A 23,434-nucleotide genomic window follows, 5' to 3' on the forward strand; every position below is an offset into this window, starting at 1 on the left:
TATTAAGTTTAAAGCTTGTTCCTCCAGAGTGCTTGAAACTCTCCAAGGGGAACTACCAAATTAACAGACAATGAAATAACTCAAATATGTAAAATTTTGCCTAATCTGGCCCCTGTACCAGAGACCTAGAAAGGTACCTATTATCTACCAGCAGTAATCTTGTGTAGCTGTAATTACATACAGTTGAGACACACATTTGTGGGAGTGGGGAATTTACTATGTTATGTTCTTTGACCCTTTCTGTGGCTGGTTTTGAGTTGGTGTGGTGGCTAGGATGTTGGACTTGGTCCAGTATCTCTTTCTGCCTAACCTACCCCATAGAGTTTTTGTGAAGATAAAATAGGCAAAAGGCATGTATACTGTCTTGAACTCTCTGGAGGATGGATTGAATTCAAATGTGATGTATATTGATTGACTTTAGATATGTCTACACAAGCAGCATCTCTGACTGGTTAGTCACTAGACCGTACAATTCTTTGTTTACAAAAGTAACGGCTGCATCTTGCAAATAAGACCTGACACGACACATTCCTATAAGTATTGCATCTCAGAACAACTCCTTCCAGGTGAAGCACATGTTAGATCAATGAATAAAAATCTGTTTTAACTGTTGATTTTAAAGCTGTAAACCTTATCAGCTGTGAACCACTTTGAGACCTGGTTATAGACAGTATAAAATGTGTTAAATAATGGTAGACAATTGAGAGCATGGTTCTGTTTCCACTGGCAATATTGTAAAGAACAATTCAGGCAGAATGCAAAGGATTGGTTACTTAGTCCCATACATAGAAAAGAGCTGGATAATTTCAGATGCTCTGTTGTACCAGTCTCATCGGCTGACATAACCAACCAGGCATAGCAGGGTCAGGTCATGGCACAAGAAACCAAGGACATGATTCAGAGCAATTTGGTGACCTCTTCTTCCAGCTATACTTGAACAATACCTGTTCGGAGTTTCCTTTTTAGGCGTAGCAGGGAGATGCTTGACTAACATGCAGGAGGTTGCCAGTTTGAATCCCCATGGCTACTGTGTCGGGCAGCAGCGATATAGGAAGATGCTGAAAGGCATCATCTCATACTGCACGGGAGGAGGCAATCGTAAACCCCTTCTGTATTCTACCAAAGAAAACCACAGGCTCTGTAGGCACCAGGAGTCGAAATCGAGTTGACAGCACACTTTACCTTTACTGAAAGATAGGAGATGAGAATTTACAGCGGAAGGAAGTGTTCAGATACAGTTGAGAAACTGTGGGCTGGCCTGGTGCATTTGATTCCTGCATTTGGATTCTGCAGAATTGCAGAAAAATGTTAGCCCCACAACTGACACACTAATGCTGTGCATGTGGATCAGTGGAGGGATGATTTTCACTGAAATCCCTTCCTTCTATAGCTCCCTGTGCCTCCTGAAAATATGTCCTTGACATTTGTGGGACCCTCAGAAACAAAATTTTCAGAGGTACAGAGAGCTGCAGAAGTAAGAGGATTGGTAAAATTGCCCCTCCTCATTGCATGCATGAAATGTTAGTCTGAATGTTAGCTCCTACAAAATATATAGAAATAACTACACACACAATAATGGGGCAAGTTGATGTAAGTTGCTTCAGGAGTCAAAAGAGGAGGGAACAAGAGATGGACCATTTTGGAAACTTATCCCCAAATCACCAGTGTGGCTTCCCAGTGCCAAGGAAGGGAGTTCTTCCTTCCTTCACATTTTTTGTGAAACTTCACAAGCTTATACTTGTACCAGTAGAAGATATAATGTAGTACAACTAATAGTGGCTGAAAAAAATTTAGAGGAATTATGGGAATAAAATAATATATCAGTTTACTTCATTGTTTAGTTTATCACTAGTTCCTTCTATAACTATACAGCAGCAAAATGTAAAAAGCAAAACTGAAATCATGTATAGCTGATCAGAGGATCTTAAGCTGTTAGTTGTTAATCACTAAAATTATGTGAATGGAAAACCTACCTTAAGTAATACTTAAACATGTAGTGTGCTTAAGTTGTCTATATAAGCATGAAGGTGGACCTGTGGAGCACCTGTTGAGAGTAAAGATTTACTTGCTGCTTTGTTAAACCTGCTTGGCTGACTTTTTCCTTGGAAACTTCGGTATTACAGGTGAAACTCGGAAAATTAGAATATCGTGTAAAAGTCCATTAATTTCAGTAATGCAAATTAAAAGGTGAAACTGATATATGAGACAGACGCATTACATGCAAAGTGAGATAAGTCAAGCCTTAATTTGTTATAATTGTGATGATCATGGCGTACAGCTCATGAAAACCCCAAATCCACAATCTCAGAAAATTAGAATATTACATGGAACAAAGAAGACAAGGATTGAAGAATAGAACAATATGGGACCTCTGAAAAGTATAAGCATGCATATGTATTCAGTACTTGGTTTGGGCCCCTTTTGCAGCAATTGCTGCCTCAATGCGGCGTGGCATGGATGCTATCAGCCTGTGGCACTGATGAGGTGTTATGGAAGACCAGGATGCTACAATAGCGGCCTTCAGCTCTTCTGCATTGTTTGGTCTCATGTCTCTCATCCTTCTCTTGGCAATGCCCCATAGATTCTCTATGGGGTCAGGTCAGGCGAGTTTGCTGGCCAGTCAAGCACAGTACACTGTATACTTTTCAGAGGTCCGATATTGTTCTATTCTTCAATCCTTGTCTTCTTGGTTCCATGTAATATTCTGATCTTCTGAGATTGTGGATTTGGGGTTTTCATGAGCTGTACGCCATGATCATCACAATTATAACAAATTAAGGCTTGATTTATCTCTCTTTGCATGTAATGCGTCTGTCTCATATATCAGTTTCACCTTTTAATTTGCATTACTGAAATTAATGGACTTTTGCACAATATTCTAATTTTCCGAGTTTCACCTGTAGGTGTTAGCTTGCCGTGGAGAAAGAACTGCATTCTAGTGCAAAGAGCGTCCTCTCAGCAAGACTTTCCCTCTGGCACTAATTTATCTCCTCCTAGAAGCTTAAGCAGGTGGCTGTTACTTGAAGCACTGCCTTAAACACTTTCCATTTGTAAGCTATGGAGGTCGGATTTGGAGGCAGAATTTTAATGTAAAAGAGACTGGACTCTTTAAGAGGTATCAAAGACAGAATGATTGTGTGGGTATATGTGTGTATGAGATTGCTGAGGTGATGAGGATTTTTATGTGAGTTGTCCTGGTTAAGAGCTAAAGGAATGGGTATGGTAGGTAGAAGGGGACATAGGATGAGTGCTTTGCTGTTTTTAAGCAACTTGAAGGAAATTGGATTTAACTGGACATGAAGAGGTCAGATGTAGGTTTTCTGGAAAACTTTGAATTGGAAAAATTTCTGGAAATTGTTGCTATGCAGATTTTTTCTCACTTGCATTTTTCTCACAAATTCGCTTTGTAAACTTTCCTTATTATCTAAATAAATTGTAATCTGATCTGACATGTTGTTTTACCTATTTATTTAGTCTTTTAAAAACTCACTACACTTCCCACACCGTGTCAAACATTTTTCAAGTAGCAAAGAAACTGAACTTGAAATACTTAGGGGTGGGAATTGCCAAACAAACAAACAAATAAACAAACCCCACTTAATGTGATTTAAATGTTATACTGAAAGAAATTTGAAGTTCTAGGTGGAAATAATTTATTAGGCCTTTGTGTCAGAATTTCCAATAGAAATGCACCATGGCTTAGCACCATACAGAGATGGACACTCCCAGAGCAGCCAGCACCAGACAGTATGTGCTATTTCTGGGCTTTTTCACTGGAACTGGAGGCTGGGAATGGGGCTCTAGGAAGGCATGTGGGAACACCTGGGAACTACAGTTCCCTGGCATGTCTGTGTGTTTTACTAGTGACCTTGTGTTCCTTTCCAACATCCCATTTGCACCCTCAGTGATCCCACAGCTTCCTGGCATTCCAGTTGCAGCTTCTGATTTCAGAGAAACGCCGTTCCCCCCCCCCCATGCCAGATATAGCAAATACTGCCTAGCACTGACCACACTGGGAATGCCTACCTCCACATGGTGCCAAAAAAGGTGTGTTTCTGTCAGAGCTGGAGATTATGACACATAGGCCTATTTTTTATTGGAATACTGAATGGATCAATAAAACACATGTGAAAGAGTGCATGCTGGTGGCGCGTCTCCCAGGTCCCCCTCACCTGGCCACGCGCAGGGGCATCTGGGAGACACCCTGCTGGCGAGTGAAGATACCTGGAGGAGTGCAGGGATTATGGAAGTGGTGGTGAGTGGTAGGAAGAGCAGGTATGGACCTGCTCTCCTCTTTATTAAAGGGATTGTGGAAGTCCTCATTTTAAAAGGGATTGTGCTGGTGATTTGGACACTGAATCGCGTTTCAGCACATCCCTAGTTAAGTTTCGCTCTTGCTGCACCAGTGTTTTCTTGCTTTAAATGTCAGCCAGTATATGTTGCCTTTCATCCCCTGCCAAATGTAGTGATGCTTTCCAGTTGAAGGAGGTGTATGTAATACTACTGAAAGAGTGCTTCAGTCAAAATGCTATACTTGGGATTGTGAGGTGGCAACATGGCTACAGCATATCTTAATAGAGGATAGGGAAGAGACTTGTTCTCTGGAGTGTAATGTATGCAAACTTTGTACCAGTTTGCAAGCCTGCCTTGAACAAATTGCAAAATGAGATTTATTTTTTTTAGCAATGTTATCCAGAAAAGACCCCTGAATACGAGAAAAACCTACCTTGAACTTTTATGTTGACACTGGAATTGGTTGGTGAAAAGACATTTTCAGGGGAGTTTGAGAACATATTGTTTCTGCTCTTTATTCTGTTACTTTTAGAACTCTACTGTGGTAATAATTCAGAATCATGTGGGGACTGTTTAACTTCAGGAGATAAATGAATTGAAACATTCTTTCTGTCAGGTGATCTCAAAGGATGCAGCTGTTAAACTGGATGCCACTACCTAATAATTAAACTGAAAAATTTAATTTAACTGGAAAAAAAGAGACTGTATGTTTCTTTTTAGATTGTGAGCCCTTTGGGGACCGGGATCCATTTTATTTATTTATTATTTCTCTGTGTAAACCGCCCTGAGCCATTTTAGGAAGGGCGGTATAGAAATTGAATTAGTAATAATAATTTTTTTAATGACAGAAAAGCAAGTTTAGTGCAGCTGAAGACTGCAAGACTCAGGTTTGGTAGCCTGTCTTATATTTTTCTTCATAAAGGCTGAATGCATGGGACCATGGGAGCTGCTCCTTAATGCAGTCTCACAAATACTGCTGCTTTGTTGTCTCTGGCCACAGCAAGGTGTGTGGATTAAACTCAAAATCTGGACAAATTTGCAGAAACATATTCTATACATTCTCAGAAAATGGTGTCATCTGACAACAGGTATTGTGCTGGGCTCTTCTTATCCAGTCACCAATGAACAGCAGCTGATGAGAATGCGCTCTTTCTTTTTTTTTTTTGGTCAGAAGGAAAAATTGAGAAGAGGACATGACATGGCAGAAATGTAGCATTCATTCAGGGTTCTGTCACATCCATTAATTTTGGAGAATATCACAAGCGTGCTATTAAACCAGTGAATAACACAAAGAAGCTTCTGATGCAAGGAAACTACTTGATTTAAAGGACACAATGCTGCTGAATTACTACAAAATGATCTTTTAAAATAATTATCTATCATGGAGCTCTGTCAGTAGTCTGGTGTTTAATATTAATACATCAAAGAAAGTTGGAAATAGAAACTATGAGGAGAAAGTCCATAGGAAAGTTTCATTGGCTGTACAAGAGCGTTTCCAACCAAGACCACTACACACACACACAACATGGAATGACAGAATTTGAAGCTTTGTCTCCAGATATGCAGTTGAAACTTGGGAGAAGAGTTTCTGACTTGTAAATGTAACACGGCATGCTTTCTGAGTGCACTAGTTATACACCTTTATGAAGGAGAATTCACTGTCATTCAAGTTCCAGGTTGATGCTGATGTGAAAAAAACTTCTTAGCATACTGAACTCTTGAGTTCTTTAGAACAATAGTTGTAGTAATGTCTGAAAGTTTTAATAAAATTATCTTGATGGTTTGTCATAACTTTATGAACATTTATAGACTGTCATGAGAGCCGTTAGAGTACCACATCTTAAAAAAAACCCCAGCAGATAAGAAATGCAGCAGTTCAAAGGAAATCTTTAAAGTGCAGTTTTAATCTGTATACAACTATTTTTTGTGCATTCATAATATTATTCTAGATTTCTTTTTGACTGTTTAGATTTTGTCAAATACAAGTAAATTATACAGGTATCACCCTTCCTGGCTTGAAAATCTGTTATAACAAAGTTATGAAGTCTTTAAAAATAATTCTTTTTAAAATTTTTATATCATGCATTGATGCTGTCAGAGTCCATCTTGCTTTGATTTATAGTCATCAACTCTTCATATGCTTGTAAAGAAGGAAAATCTGAATAAAGAAGTACCAGAATGATTTGTTTTGCAGTTTATTCAGGGTCACTTTGTGCATTGTCAAAAATCTTGGCAATTTGTAGTATCTTGTAACAGACAAAATGTAAATTTTTAAAAACTGAGTTATAACTTTAGCATTATGAAGGTGTCCAGGGAAAATGGGTACCTTTTGAATCTGGATCTATACTACATATTTGTTTCTAAACCTTAGAAAGGCCTCCTTAGCTCAGAAAGAGGAATCTACCTTATAATGCCTTGTGAAGGTATGCCTTATTCTAAACCTTAGAGAGAAGAGTTCGTAATTTTCTGAGTGATCATTTCTGTTGAATCCAGTTGGCATTACTAACTACTACATAGTATGCCATGGAAAATGTCCTGAATCAACCTATTATTCTTTTGATGGGAGTGAGAAGTGCTGATTGGATGGTCTGGTGAGTCAGAGGGGCTGTGATGGAAGGAAGCCAATGGGATCCAAGAACTGCCAGTAAGAGCACTCCATTCAGTCCTCTCGCCTCTTCCTGTACTGGTCAAGGACTGTAATAACAGTATTAATTCATTCACTCTCCTCTTCCTCACATCCAACATGCATCTTTTCTAAGACAAATGTCCAAAGCCTGTTGTAGTGCCATCTGGGGGCTGGGATCCCTTACAGGACCAAATGGCAAAGCATGCTACAAGCAAGTATTGGGTACCTGTGTTCCCTCTAATGGGGATTCCCACATGTTCACTACAACTCCCAGCACCCCCTGATGCAATGGCCTTTGGCTGGGGTTTCTGGGAGTTGTAGTCAGCAACATCTGGGAATCCCTCTTACAGGGAACAGTGTTGGGTACCCAACGAAAATCCTGACAATCATGAAACTTCTTACAAGTTAGGTCAAAGGTGGTGAATCTTGTTCAAAGAAAAGTGGAATCCCTCAGCTTGTATAAGCTGCATTTGTCAAAGTTTGATTATTCTGAATAGGGCTAGAGAGGGTGAGGGACAAGTTATTACACAGGACATTGAAATCTCATCCCATCCACTGTAAATAATGATCAGCTACCCCATTTCTTTCTAACTCAGATTTTGAGATTTCCCCCACACACAACCATCTTTACAGTCATGGAGACTAAAAACTTCTTAAATGAGAGCCAAGATTCTTGCCCAATACTGAACTGGACTTTTCAGAATTTGGGGGTTTGGATTGAGGAGAATTCTGGGTAGCTGGAGATGAGCAGCAAGTCCTCTCCCCATCCCCACCCCTACCGCTGGAATGGAGGGCAGACTGGCTCCTTAGTTTGGGGGCTAGCTTCCATCTTATTTGTTATTTCACTGTGTAAACCGCCCTGAGCCATTTTTGGCAGGGCGGTATAGAAATCGAAGTAGTAATCGAAGTAGTTGTAGTAGTAGTAGTAGTAATAATAATAATAATAATAATAAATAATTGAAATTGAAAGGCTGTGGCAGAAAAAGACCAGAATAATCCCAGTGGTAATTGGCGCCCTGGGTGTAGTTCCAAAAGACCTTGAAGAGCACCTCAACACCATAGGGGCCACAGAAATCACCATCAGCCAATTACAAAAAGCAGCTTTACTGGGAACAGCCTGTATTCTGCGACGATATCTATAACAACTGACAATATAATTCAGCCATCCCAGGTCCTTGGGAAGGACTCGATGTCTGGATAAAACAAACCAGTCAATAACACCTGTCTGTGTAAACAAGAAATAATAATAATAATAATTAATAATAAATAGTAAGCCACCTAATGGCACAGTGGTGCACTTTACCTTTACCTAGAGCTAAAGAGAGCTTGTTGAGGCCTGGCATTTGTATCTAATGGGAGTATATCCATGCTCATGAAATTCTGCAGTGACTTAAGAACTTGAGCTGTGAATCAAATAATGCCTCAGCCCCATTTGTAACATCAGGACATTACTGACTGCACATGGCAGTTGTAAGGATTGCAGAGATAATGTATATTAAGTGCTTTGAATACTCTAAAGCAATTTCTAAATATGGTCAAATTAGCTACTTGGCAACATCTTCTGAAATGAAGCTATTGTCTTGCAATAGTTGCTTAGTGCTGCTGGTTAAGACTTCTGCAAGCTATATTTGCAACATACAGATAGAAGGAACACTATATTTTGAGAGAATAAAATGCTATGGGGACATTATAGTGACTAAAATGTCATCTGTGTCATTCTCAGAATAGATATTGCAAAGGGCTTTTAATTTGAGAGTGTAGGGTGTCTCTTCTGAGTGCCTGTGTAAGAAGGATGCATGTTGGTTGTGCAAGGGTTCCATGTGATGTTATTTATGGAACTTGTCTCGGATGTCTTTCCATGAATAGACCAGCTGTCAAGAACCTTAACCAGCCTATAGCAACAAATCGCTTGAGGTAACATAAGAATCATGCAGTACTCCATCTTCTTAGCTATAAATCTATAAAGCACAAGTAATTTGAGTAATTCAGCCATAATGTAAAATTTTGGCTGAAGTCCATACATAATTAGCTCTAAAACTGTTGCTACTGACTGCTTGAATTTCAAAATATACAAAGGAAGAGGACACAAATAAACATAGTAAAATCATGTGAATCTTACCCCATACTTCTCTCATATGTAGCATGTGGCCTTTGAAATTGAACTGTCCTGACTGAATCTTTATGAAAAAGAGGTTTATAGCTCTTCATTTATGAAGCTGATGTGACACTAACATTAATAGAAGTTTAATCTTGCTGATTAAGTAGATAAAGCTGTGAATATCAGTCATCCATGGGCCTAAAACAATACTTGGTAATAAATTTGGAAAGCTGTTTGTATAATCTTGGACTAGGGAGATAAGTTCAAATCCCCTCCAACTAACCTTCCTCACAGGGTTGAGTTATACCCCCATGTATACCATCCTGAACTGCATCAAGAATAAAACTGCAATGTCTGCCTTGAAATAATTATGTTTTAAGTAGCTGTGTCATCCTTCACTCAGTTATCAATTAACACTTTTAAGAACTGTGATGGCTGAAGCTATTGAGAGCCAGTGGTATAGTAGTTAGAATGTTTGACCTAAACCAAGGAGACCTGGGTTCAATTATCTGCTTGGCCCTGAAGTTCACTGGGTGACTTTGGGCCACTTAGTATTTTGTAACCTGAACTATCTCACATAGTGGCTGTGAAGATAATATTGGAGTTAGAAAACCATGTACACTTCTCTGAATTCCTTGGACAAAGGGCGGGATATAACTCTGAGAAACAAACTGCTCTTGTAGGTTTCTATATCTAGTAGCCTAAATGGCATTACATCTTAAAGCTTCAGCTTTGTCATTGAGTCTGTGCGTCATAGGAAGAAACTATATGTTCCTTACACAGTAAGCATAGCCATTTTCACTGTGGGAAGCACTTATTAATAAAGTAGAACATTTTAGCAGTGTGTGAAAGCTGTGATTTTGAGGACTGAATGAAATGAATATCTGTTAAAAGAAGTGTATAATGTGAGCTATTACAGTATTAAGCTAGTTCTAGATTCTTCCCAAACACGAGATCCAGATAAGGCATTTTTACATGTACAGCTGGGATGATGCAAATATCATCCAAGCTATAATGCATTTGATTTTCTGTTTGCATTCAATCCTACATTAACATTAGTCACACATGGTACAAATCTCACAAGAGAAATCTAAATACAGTGTGAAGTCTTAATGCTTTCTGTCCCACTAATACTAAATGGAAGCAATAGGATTTTGAGTCTATTGTGTTCTGTGGGACCAGTGTAGAGCCACATGTAGTTCTTGTAGCACCTGACCACTTCATGTATACGGAATAGCTTTATTTTGCTAATGTATTGAAAATGCAGATTTATCTTAGTGGGTTGGCTTCACAGCTGAAATGGTATTTGAAAATGTTCTTGCTGTGACATCAATCTCTACAACATGTTAAATACTGCTCTTGGATGACATTTCCAAACAGTGGGCGGATTATCATGCCTGCTTCTGTGCTGATTTTGTGTCTGTAGCTCTCCCACCACAGTGACAAATGTGTAAGTGTAGTACTGTGTTCGTCTTCACCATTACATTTGTATTAGAGATTCACAAAAAAGTGGACATAGGACCCACTTTAGCACTGGTGGTGGGGGAGGGGGAGGGGGAACCATGATGTTGAAGCAAGGCATATTATATGCTTTTCCCTCTTGCCTGTCTGAGCTTTTATTAGCTTCAAAGACAAAATCAGCGGAAGGGACATAGAGAAGCCATACTGAGTTGAGAGATGAGAACTGGCGGTCTTACTGTCTCTAGAGTGAATTTTGGACACTGGCTGGAAGAGCATGTGGTGTGGGGAGGAACCTCCTTGGACTGTGTGCACTCCCCATCTGTTGCCACCTCTGAATATTACCATTTCAGAAAGAGAGAATTTATGGCAGACCAGATTAAGGTTGTCTTGTGCAGAGGATTATTTTGTGAAATAGCTAAGCAATAAGCAATTGCACAATCACTTTCAAAACTCATTTCAGGGCAACTCTAACAGTGTGGAGAACTGGTTGCATGTAGCGTCCCACTGCAAGGGAACCAAATACTACCCTGTTCTCTGTCAACAAGTTGTTGGAATGTTATGTTCAGCCCACCATGTAGCCAGAGATTACAAAGAACTCTCTCTTCATACCAAGCCACAATAAATGCACAATCTTAAGCCCTTAGAGGAGAGCTTGACAATTCCCAGGTACCAGCTCACCAGGAGGAGTAAACAAGATGGGGGCAAGTTGCACCCTTCTCGTGGGTGTCAGTCCATTGCCTGCTTGAGCCAGTTGGATGCAGCCAGGAAGAGGAGAGAGCCAACAAGGTGGGGGTGAATTGCTTCTCCCCTTCCTGGTTGCATTCATCTGGCTCAGGCAGGCGATGAACTGACATAACCAAGAGGATTATTATTATTATTACATTTATATCCTGCTCTTCCTCCAAGGAGCCCAGAGCGGTGTACTACATACTTGCTTCCCCCCCCCCGCCGAGAAATGTAGAACCCTAGCTTTAACTTGAGCTGCACAGGCTGCTCATTCATCAGGTAGAATGACCAGCCTGCATGGATGACCTGTGAATGATTAGCCCACATTGGTTTGAGACCTACATTGGGAGAGGGGAAATAGTTCAGGAACTCGGCAGCTACCCAATTCCTGCCCTTTCTCGTTGTTGTCGCCACTACTGCCATCCTCCACTCAACAGTGAAGGCCCAGCAGTTCTCAGGGCCATCCAACCTCTCTGTGTTTCTGAGAGGCAGCTTTTAACAGTGCTGTGAGGAGCATCCCTCTGCGATCAGCCAGGCCCAACTGTAGCCAAGCCAACTGTTGTGTGCACCACTTACTTCCTGTTTCGAATCTGGGCACTTGAGAAACCAGGATAGAGGCTCCCGCCTGAGCGGCCATAGTGGTAGCAGAGTGGAGGGAGGCCAGGAGGGGTGGTGAAAGAGTGCCCTGATGGAAGAGGATGAAGAGGAAAGCGAGAGAGATCAGCCATAAGGTGGGCCCTGCCCACTCAGTTTCCACCCAGGGAGTTGTGGTGCTGGCAGCATTGCAACAGAGCATCCCCTTTTTCTTTTCTACCTTCTTTTACCAGGTAGGCAGCATTGTGGACAGGTGGGTGGGCAGCAGTGCCCACACCCCTAAAACTTGGCTGGCTGGTATACTGTGGGACAGCATGGTACTTGCATCCACCAAAACTTGATTAATTTACTCAGGTGGGCAGTACCCCCTCTTCCTCCCAAGAATTGGTATCCTAGGTGACTACTTAGGTCTGCCTTTCGGAAAGGCCAGCCCTAGTGGATGGTCCACCTCCCACTATGGGGAGAGGGTGTTACTAGGGGGTGTATGGTAAATCCAGCCCACAGCCCCGTGGAGCAGAGGTCAGTCTGGCTTCTAAATTTTGGGGTTGACTCATAGAGCAAAATACAATTTGTCAAGGCCTGCCTTAGTCTGTCTTACATGCTGCTCTTAAAGCTGCCTCCTAAAACTGTTAAAGAACTTTCAGTGGTGGTTTTTATTTAATTAGATGCAGGAAACATCATCTGCTGATTCAGAACAGCTTGTATCAAGGTAAAATTAAAACTGTAATTTTGGTTGCAGAAATGACACCTGTGCACTGTTATGTGGGGTTCATTATAACTTTCCCCCTATAAAATATATATGTTAAAAAATAGGGATTTATGCAAGACTCAGGCAAGTTTTTATCTATCCTTCACTCCTGTGATGTTTCCTGTTTTGCTTCTTGAGATACAGGTATCATGATGGGGAGTGCCTCTGGGACAAGTTGGAATGAAGATGCACAAAATCAAGATGCTGGTTCAAGCTGTCATTATACACTTGGAATGTTTCTGAGCTCGATCCCTAAGAGGAAAATCAGCAAAGTGGAGAAGTGTGACTTCAGGATCTGAGAGACTCTTCACTTAAATAACCTGAATCTCCAACTCCTATGAATGGTGGTGTTTTCCTTTGCATTCTGGAAGATTTTTTAAGTTTAATTTCATCAATGCCCTCTGCACAGTCCTTTGTATTGTCTACCATTGCTTCAGAAAAATCTGCTGTTTTCTTGTGTATAGAACATCTTACTCCACACAATATGCAGATCTTTTTAATAGGAGCATGCAGCATCCAGAGACTTTCAAATAATCCTTGTTATGGAGTAAACATGAACTTTTGTACACATAAGCAAGTAGTTTACAATTATTCCTCCCATAAGGATTTGTTAAACCACTAAGAATTGAGCAAATAGCCTGTCTGCCAATGTCTTGCAAGTCCAATGCATGTCTTTAGAAATGGTTTTTGTCTACTGCTCTAGGGTGTGTTTACAAACTGTTTTAAAATTGGGCCAATCAGCTGCTTGGACATCCCTGAGATGATTAATCACAAATGATTAATTATTCTCCCCCCGCCCCGCACATTAACAACTTTTGGACAAAGTTTTGACTTAGCAGTGTGAGTGTTTGAATGCTGTCCACTGAGCAGAGCTTGAAATTATGCACTCTTTTCACAACTAGACTCAAAGTTTAGATCTAATGCATCGGCTCACCAAAACATGCTGTAGTGGGTATTGGAACCTGAACAATCTAGTCATATATAGGAAAAACTAACTTGTTTTCAAAGCTGGGACCCTGAAAGAGTTCCATCATACATGTTAACTAATTTCAATAGCCTAATCAAACCAGTTTTTTTGAAAGTAAGTTCCATTGGTTTTTCTAGAATGTCCAGCCAAAGTCTTTATGGTCACTGTGTAAGTTACATTTCAGAGGGGTCATTGTGTTAGTCTGCTACATCAAAAACCGTTTCATGTGGCACCTTAAAGCAAGGTTTGAAACATCCCAGGCACCAGGGAGTCAACTGCTTAGATATTAACTATGGCACCTAGGCTAGGATATTCAGAGGCAGAGTTCTTTAATAAAATATGTTTGTCCCAGGCAGCCCTGTTTCTGTTATAAGAATGTTAGTTGTAAAGGGGATAAAGAGAAGCCCATTGACCCTCTCCTTCTACAACGTCCGTCACCAAATCCACTACTTTTCTCAAGTGTCCATTGACTGGCTCCTAGATACAAAGAAAATTTGTCAAGGCCTGCCTTAAAGTCTAACAGCTTTATTCATAGACTAGAACCCACTTCATCAGATATATGAAGCTTTATACTTGTTTGGCAGATCTAGATCTATTTTATGAATTGGACTCTAAACTATAAAGCCTTACTCCACAATAAATTTGAGTCTTGTGATATGTGTAATTGTGTGTGACTTGTGTAAGTTTAGTTTACCAAAAGATGCTTTAGATAATTCCTCTCCTTGCTACATAATGCTAAATATTTGTGTGAGAGTGGCGTGGGGAGTGGCCTGCTATGTTGGGTCAAGGGTATGAAGTACAATTTTCTGAACCAATTGCACTGTATTTAGATGATTTTAAACTGTGCAAAGCATTTTCGTGGTCATTTTGAAGTCTCTTGTAAAGCTCAAACCTGTATCAGTTGAATATGTGCTATGTATATATTCACTCAAGATTGTCTGTCTTATGTATTCTTGAACTACTCCTCCACAAGAATGAATCTATTATCTAATATTTGGTGCAGATAAGCCTTTCTAACATTAACAATGGCACAATGAGAACAATGGAGCACATTTTAGAGAATTTCCTCAATGTTGTGCATTGTGAGGTACTCACTGGTGAAAAATATACAGGATCGAAATTTACTGTAAACCTTCTTATAGTGTGTGACTGTGAGCTATCCTGTGTTTTGCCTGCAGTGTTCTGCATTCTTGCTTACGCTTTTGGTATTCAACAGTTAGTTGTCTCCATATCGAGACTTGTTACATCCTTTGCTGTAACTGTAAGCATGAAGGTATGTTTGAGGTAATGTGTTTAGCTGGTGCCTTTGCACTATACCATAAGGGATAGATTTGTTACGTACACTGTAGGAGGCATCCAGAAGTGTCTTGCAGGAGTGGAAAGGTGCTTCTGCTTGCAGAATGCGACTCCCCTGATTTCTGCCTCCTGCTGCAACTCTTGACACCATATCCTGAAGCATCTCCTAATCTCAAGAGCAAATTTGTGAGAATGGGGCAGAGGTGGAGGAAAAGTCCATGGAGGGAACACTGTGCTTCTCTGGATCCCACCTGTATGTCTGGAATCTACTCTGACCACTATACATAAATATAGTAATACATTCATAGGTATACTTCTCACAGCTTCTTGAAATAAAACATGTATGTAGAGATACACCTGTTATTAATCAACAGTAAGGCATATTAATCTCTAGGCATATTAATCAACAGTAACAAACACTGGGCCAGTTCAAATGTTACGGCTCGACAGCACAAGAAGAAGCATAAATTTGAAGCATGTGTTTTGGAGCCATCCACATGAACGGCCCTACAGCAGTGGTGGTTTTTTGGGATGTTCTGATGCACACATTCCTGGTTCACCCCTCTTCATTTCACATGTGCTACCAGCCCATATTGTTGGAATGGGTTGCAAAGAATTGCTGCTAGAAGGGAGATATTCTGCAAGACCAGCTTCTCCTGCCATGAAAATGAGATGACTAAAAAGGTGTGTGGCATAAACTCCTAATCTGGTGACTTGCCATCTACAGACTTGGTGTCAAACCAGTCCAGCTATTTGGCATTAATCATTGTATTATACTTCAGGAGAACTTTAACTGTTGAATATTCTGAGAGAGCAAGTGACAGCTGGTCTCCTTATGGGTTAAGGTGTAGAATGAATTGCATAGTTTGAGAAATGCTGTTTGGAAATTGTTTCTCTAGCACTGAAGCTGTATACCAGCATCCTAAAAAAAAACCCACCAAAAAACCTTGGTGCTAAAAAGCAAATAAGTAGGATCCCGGAGTTGTTATTAACTCCGGGATCCTACTTACTTGCTTTTTAGCACCAACTTTTTTTGGTGATTTTTTTTTAGGATGCTGGATCTTTCTTTCTTTCTTTCTTTCTTTCTTTCTTTCTTTCTTTCTTTCTTTCTTTCTTTCTTTATTTATTTATTTATTTATTTATTTATTTATGATACTAAAAGAAGTAGGATCCTGGTCTAGATAAGACCTGTAGAAGGAATTGACAACTGGAGGCTTCTAGGGACAAATCTAGTCCCCCAAGCCCTACCATCTGATTCCCCAGTTGTCCTGTAGTAGAAGGGAATCTGGTTGTTGCAATGGGACATGTTGGCAATCTGCTCTTGGAAGGCGTGCGCATGAAACTACTTGCTGACCAGGGGCTTACAGCTGTCTCCTCTCTAATCTCTCCAACCCAAAATATTTTGATGGAGTTCCTGAGCAACATCCAAACTAGTCAGCCCTATTGACATCAGTGGGACAAGTTAGTCATGACTAGTTTTGTCTGGATATTGCCCACTATTTTTAAACACTCTGCCAAGTTAGTCTCCAGTAAAGGTAAAGTTTTGCCGTCGGGTCGGTGGCAACCACAGAGCCATGCGGTTTTCTTTGGTAGAATACAGGAGGGATTTACCAATGCCATCTCCTGCACAGCATGAGATGATTCCTTTCAGCATCTTCCTATATCACTGCTGCACAATATGGATGTTTCCCATAGTCTGGGAAACACACCAGCAGGGATTCAAACCAGCAACCTCTTGCTCCCTAGGCAAGGTACTTCCCCACTGTGCCATTAGCTTAAACAGTTTTCTAAAACACACAAACTTCAAACACCCTATTACAATAATAATGGATTCCATTCCAGCATCATCTTCACTACAGTCATAGAAATGTTGAAGGGCCCCCTCTGTTGAAGTATTTAGGCTATGGAACTCACTGTCCTGGGAGATCTGTCCTGAGAGATCAGACTGACTCCCACCTTGATGATTTTTTGTTGCTGCCTGTAGACCTCTTTGTTTAAGCTGATCCTTGAACCTTTTTTTGTTTAATGTTCTCTAGTTCTTTTCAGTTTGTGATAGAAGCAGCACACATGGTGCAGAGTCAGTTTGTTAGGGTGACACTTAAACTGTTTTAAACTTGGGTATTTGTATTATAATAGCAATCCAGTATATATTGAATAATTTCTTCATGTGAAAATGTGTTGAAAACAAGTTGACCAAGTATTAACAGCAGTACACATCTTGTATTCATTTTGGTAAATATATCTGCTGAATGATCTACATGATTTACAAATGCATCTGCTGAATGATGAGTAAGGTTGGTGTTGATCTCTGTTTTTGTGTGTGTGTGTTCTCTGAAGTGACAAACCTGCTTTATACTTTTATGCTGTATTACTGGAAAATGTCTCTTGCTGAGTACATATACTTTCCCATGTCTTGGAGTCTGTGATAATGATGCACTTATAAAATATTTCCATTCATTGCTTGCTCTTTGCTGTAAACATTTAGTTTTATTTTGACTGTACACGTAGTAATTTTAAGGATAAAACTAACCCTTGATAGCTGTTGTCTGTGGGAACTTCTTAGAGGCTTCCCACAGTGCCTCTATTAGAGGACTAAGTAGATTCATGTGGTTAGAGGCTATGTCTCAATTGGTTAGAATTAAACACATCCTTTCAAACCAAACAAATGTGTTTTCTAGTAACATTGTATCTTGTGATTGTTGGTTCAGTCACAGGATTTAATGACCAGAAGAATGAGTTGAGGCTTATGGGAATTTAGGTTCAGGACAAGGTTTTCTCACTCTCTTGATGGAAGGATGACTCCATCAGGGATTTAATGTCAGCAGTGGATGGTTGAAGAATTGTTTCCAACAGCTGGAAGGCTCAAGCTCAAAGTCTGTAGAAGAATCAAAGTAAATTACACCTGCATTAAAAAAAAACCAGTGTACCTTTTAAAGTATTGGTCTTCAGCTGATGGGCTATAACATGACATAAGGTAGGGCATGCTAACAAGAGTATTCATCATAGAATACAATCCCAACAGTGCACCTTGGAGGATATTGGGGTTCATAATTCAGATTGCTTGCTACTTCTAACACAGGTTGCAGTGAACAGCCCCATAAGTATGTATCTTGTGATGTCTCAGAGAATGCTGACTTGCACATCTCAACTTGTATGCAGCTTATGCCCTGATCCAGCTGTGTGGAGAAGAACTTGAAGAATGCCTCATACACAATTCTGGGTTGGGAGAAAGGAAAAATATGGGCAGAGAACCACATGCATGGTGATTCAGATGTGAGCCCCATGTTATAGGTGGGATCCCAGGGCTGGAAAGGTTGAAGACCATTGCTTTGAAGTGAAAATTGTGTGGTTTATACATGCCATCTTAATGAGTAAAGCAGACTCTCTAGCAGTTGTGCTTTCATAAGAACATCTTTGGATTTTAAGTTCTTTTTCTCATACAGTTCTATAGTATGAAGTGTAAAACAGCTCAGTCATGAGAAGGTAACACTTTTCATAAACACCTTTTAGAATCAACCAATTAGTTCAAAGGACTTTGCTGTTGCCACAAATTTACACTGATGTGCAGTAGTGCATGGGTTTGGCCTAATTATGTGAGAGGTGGTATGAGTAAAGACCTATTAAGGCATGCAGTGCATTTGTTAAAGTGCATGTTTAGATTAGGGTATCCAAATTAAACTAGGAATAGGCAGTCTGTCTCAAAATTGCTGAGTGTTGTATATAAAAGTACTTGAGGCAGAACAATGTGTTAACCTTTGGAGGTGTAACAACTTGCCATTGAATTTGAGTTTGAACATTGTGTTGTCAGGTGTCCATTCTAACAGCATTATTGCTGTTAAACATACTTGTTGAAATATTCAGTATGAAACAACTTTATGGGATATCTAAGAAGGGTAAACTAGGCTGACAGAATTTCAGTTTGTGATGGAAATAGTAGGTTAAATAACTGAGACTGCAGTATGACACCATAGCAGGTATTTCATAGATAAGGCATAATCTCCTATCTTTTCATATACATCTGCTTTTATATAATTGTCTATTCCAGTCCTTTCTCCCTATATTCAGCTGGAAGAGTTCTGACTAAAATACAAATATTTGTAACATGCATGTTTCCAACTTCTGCAGAAATAAATGTTTTCTTACCTTTGTGTAATCTAGTTCAAGTCAAGAAATGAGGTGAGATGGGTGGCTACTAGAGAGAACGCCTTTTTGGTGGTGGCACCCCATTCATGGAATAGCCTCCCCAGTGAGGCTTGCCTGGCACCATCACTTTGTTCTTTTAGATGGCCATTTCTGTTTACTCAGTCTTTTTAAAACTGATTTTTTTTAAAAAAATGTAAAATGTTTTGTGTATTGTATTTTTTGTTTTGTGTGGTGTGTTTTTATTGGATTTTTAAAATCCAATAAAAGCTGCCCAGAGAACAGTTTATGGGGCAGCTAACAAAGTTTTTATTAATAATGAAAGCACTGTTCAGTTTTCTTATTTTTCTACATATATATATATATACTTTGGCATATTGAACTTTTGCAATTTGGGAAGCACTATTCTTCCCCCCCCCTTTTTTTTGGTAGAAGTGGGCTTTTAAAAAAATCAAATTTAGAGGCAAAATTAAAATTTCCCCCTTAAATCCATGTGCTTGTATGGAGGTGAGCAGGGGGATGAAGATGGATCAAAAGAAACTGTTTAATTTTTTTCTCTCATTGGGATTGGTTTGTTTAACTAGTGTAATCATGACACTGTGCTGTATTTATCAGTGTCCACTCCCAGCAAAGCCTTCTGTTAAGAAGCAGGTTTTCATCTTGAATGTAAACTCCTGGTTGATGCTTCTGAGTGTTGACAGTACTATCTGGAGATTTCTCTGTAAGTTGTAGAACAGTTCACTTTGCTTGAGATCTTGGCTCCTGAGATGAAAATGATAGTGTATCTATTTTAGACATTAGGGATGTATTTGTGACTAGCAAGGCAGTGTTGCTCAAAACAAATTGCTTGGCTTCTCTTTTTCTCTGTTTAAAACAGGTTGGAAGCATTGAGTGAGTGTTCATGTAGTTCGTTCTCTTATGAAAACTTCTGTAATTTTTTTTTAAAAAGTACACCTTTTATTTTAAGGAAGAAAAAAAATAATGAAGGGCTTGGCTATCTGGCAAGTTTGCAGTTTTGTAATAGTGGGGCAATATCTCCATTCTGGCAAAAGTATTTTGGCAAGAAAGAAATATAATATTTTTGAATTGTGGTCAACTTTCTTAAACTCCAGGTAATACTGGCTTATTAGTACATAGAAGATCTTACTCCAGCAAAGGGTTTTTTTTTGGGGGGGGGGAGGTATGTGTGTAAAAAAAAAAAACCCTGCTCATATATAGCCAGTTTGCGGCATATATATCTAAGATCTTGCTTCGGGCGACTTAGTTGCTGAAGTAGTGTGATTTTTAAATGCAAGATACCAATGTTTGTCCTGCAAGATGACTTGCAATTAAACTTGCTCTGCAAAGGACATAAGCAACTACAAGAGTGAATTTTAATGGGTTATCCTTGCAATTAAACTTGCTCTATAAAGCAAACGGGTAATTGATAGATGAAGTAATCCTTTTATGATTACTTCATAAAAGACAATGAAGACAAATTTAGGTACTTATATGTTGGAGTATAATCTTTCATCTTACTTCATCTTCTAGCAGGTTTTATACATGTAAGTCGGAACAATGTAGGACTGTAATTTGCCTAGAACTACTTTAATAATCTAAGGTCTATTTTTAAATTAAATACTTTATTATGAGTTTACTCTTTGGGAAGGAAGGCATTATCATTTAACTGACTTGCTTGTGTCTGACATTACAAGCTCAATTTGATTGCAGATAATTATTTAATACTAAAAAAATAGAATGTAATACATGTTACAGAACTAATATCTGTATATGAAAATTAAAGCACAGGATTTCATCAGTTTTAAACTAAGACTGAAGTCTGGAGGAGTTACTGTCAATTAGGAACAAAGTTTCTGTCTTTCAGCACAGTATGGGATTTTGTATAGGAGGTTCCACATAGTTAGAGATAGCAAATGTTTGGCATACATTTGCCTCTCCTAAGCATCAATATTTTTCAGTGGGCTTCTGTACAGTAATTATAGTGAGATGCCAGTTGACATCAGTTGGTAAGTTGAAAAAATAAGGAAAATGAACACTTACTAATTGGTGGTTTTTGCTTTAAGTAGCCTGTACCAAATATCCAAATGTACATTTGCTACTTAGTTTTCTGTGGGGTAAAGTTCACTGTTCAGGGCCTTTTGACTATTGTAGGGGTTAAGATTCTTCAGCATGGAGTTCATGCATGTGCATGCTGGAGTGACTATCTCTGGAACATTGGCAAAGAACTGCTGGTAATGAAACTGCTATATGTAAATAGCTCAGCAGGGTTTGCCCTAAATTCCATCACAGAGGAAATTTAAGGATAACCTATTAAAATTCACTCTTGTAGTTGCTTATTTCCTTTGTGTAGAGTATTTTGGTGCTGGCTGGCAGTAAGTTGCAGTTCCCTTGGATTCTTAACTTGGCTCTTCAAGTGTCTTGCTTGATTCTTTACCTTTTGTGTCTTTGTATTTCCTTTTCCTTGGATATAGTGGTTGGGTGGTCAAAAGGATCAAGCGTTTTACAAGCATCTCCTCTAAATCTGTGTCTGTGTTTTTGCTGGGGTAATAATTTTACCTTCCTTAATTTTTTAAAAAAGACTTCCATTTTATTTCTTGTTATTAAAGGGAATCCTCTAGTTGGCTTCTGTTTTTAAAACCATTGAGGCTTGGCAGATGTTTAATAGACTTGTGATCTGGAAATTATTATTATTCAAATACAATAGTACTTTAAGTAAGCACTTTACATAATATTACAGCCAAGTCACTGCCTAAAAGTTTACAGTCAAAGTAATGAAAGAGGGAAAGGGGGATAGTAAGAGATTAGAGTTTGTGAGGTAATGTAAGACATGTTAAAGCATGGGACCAATCATTACCAGTTGATGGAAGCTCTCTTTTAAAGAAAAGCAAAAACAAAACACATAATCTGCAGGTGGATTCAAGGGCTGACTGTTTGTACTGAGGTCAGCCCACAGGCTTTATGGATTCTTTCATAAATCTGCAGTTTCTTGTGGTTCCTGGCAGTTGCAGATCAGGGTCCCGACTCCTCCCTCTAGGAGGAGGGGATAGCTGGCTTGATAAGGATGCCATGCCAACACACAGGAGCAGCTCTTTCATTGATCTCGCTGTACTAGCTGTACATGAAGGATAAACTTGAGTGAGAAATTCTCAACCTGGAGTTCTATAAAAGCAAATTAAGCTTTCTGTTGGATCAGCTCTACTGCAGCCTGCTGTTCTTAGGTAGAAGAGGATATCTGGAATCCCATAGGTAATGCAACTTGCTGCCTTTGCATGAGTGTGTGAAAGAGAGTCCCTCTGGAAAACTTGGAGTTGATCTAGTTAGTTTTATGGGGTTTGTGTAGTGGATAACGAGATGTCTGGTACAAAATTAGTATTTCTTGAGGTCAAATTTGTGGCATTTTAAAGATCTGAAATTCCTGTGGCAGTTTCATGTGGCCGGCAGGTTATTGTTAGTAATATTAAGGTTTCTTTCTTTCTTTTCATGTTTTCAGACTTGCCTGATGTTCAGGTAAACCTGAATAAAAATGTTATGAACTATAATTATTATTGTATAGCATTGATGTGCATTTCAGATTAGCAAAAAGACAAGGACTAGCAAGTCGTCACAGGTATCTAGGACTAGCAAGTCATCGTTGATCCATATGGGTGACCTATTACCCCTGTTTCATGCCTAGCAGCCACCTGATCTCTGCAATTGTCAGTCAGTATTCTGTTCCTATACATTTATGGCTACTTTTCTGACTACTTATTAATCAGAGAACATGGATGCTTATTCTCTGTCTCAGGGAGAACATTGAACTGTCCAAGAAATACTAACAGCCCTTGCTTCTGCTTGAGGAGATGTACATTTTTGTGGAGTTGGATTGGAGGAGGGCAAGATCATTATAAGACAATGGAGAAGGGATAGACTAAGCAGAATGTTCCTTTCTGTGTTAAACAATTTGTTTGTATGGTTATGTACACATATTTAAGAGTAAATAGAAAATGTGATGTTTAAACTGCCTCTCCCCCCCCCCCTTGGTGATTTTGGTTGATTACCCTGGGATTTGGCCATGGAAGTCTTTGAAGTTAAGGACAGGAATTTGTGATGAAACTGCGGGTTGACCTGGAGCCATTGTAGGGATTTAAGGAGTACACTGCAGGTTAGAGCACTGAGAGAGATAAATTGTTCTACCAGCAGAAGTCTAGATTGGGATGAGGAAGCTAGAGTGTGACAGTGGAAAACCAGAGGAGGAGGTTGCCATTGTCAAAGTGGCAAATGATCAAAATGTGAACCAGAGGTGAGGAAGGATCAGAGGAAAGGGTGTTTATCTGCAGTGTTGCAAAAGGAAGTGTCATAACATTCTGATGAACTGAATATGTAGAGCAAAGAAGTGAGAGCCATCTAAGATAATATGCCCAAGGTGTAGTAGATACAGCAAGCATATGAGGAGAGGTGGGCTTGGGAGGAAAGAGGAGATATTTAGTCTTGAAGTTATTTAGTTTG

General features: G+C 39.5%; 1 protein-coding gene across 15 annotated transcripts in view; it reads left to right on the forward strand.

Moving 5' to 3' along the window:
* Positions 1–23,434, forward strand: part of SLC20A2 (solute carrier family 20 member 2) — a 120,266-nt gene that overhangs the window by 2,410 nt on the left and 94,422 nt on the right. The window contains exon 1 of one of the 15 annotated variants that reach the window (XM_053260300.1): positions 22,044–22,195. The exons of the other annotated variants lie outside the window; for them this stretch is intronic. The gene's annotated coding sequence lies outside the window, so the exon portion shown is untranslated. Of the gene's footprint in view, positions 1–22,043; positions 22,196–23,434 lie in introns of those variants that run through there. 15 annotated transcript variants of the gene reach the window in all.

The sequence above is a fragment of the Hemicordylus capensis genome, chromosome 6 (assembly GCF_027244095.1).
Source record: "Hemicordylus capensis ecotype Gifberg chromosome 6, rHemCap1.1.pri, whole genome shotgun sequence".
Lineage (NCBI taxonomy): Eukaryota > Metazoa > Chordata > Lepidosauria > Squamata > Cordylidae > Hemicordylus > Hemicordylus capensis.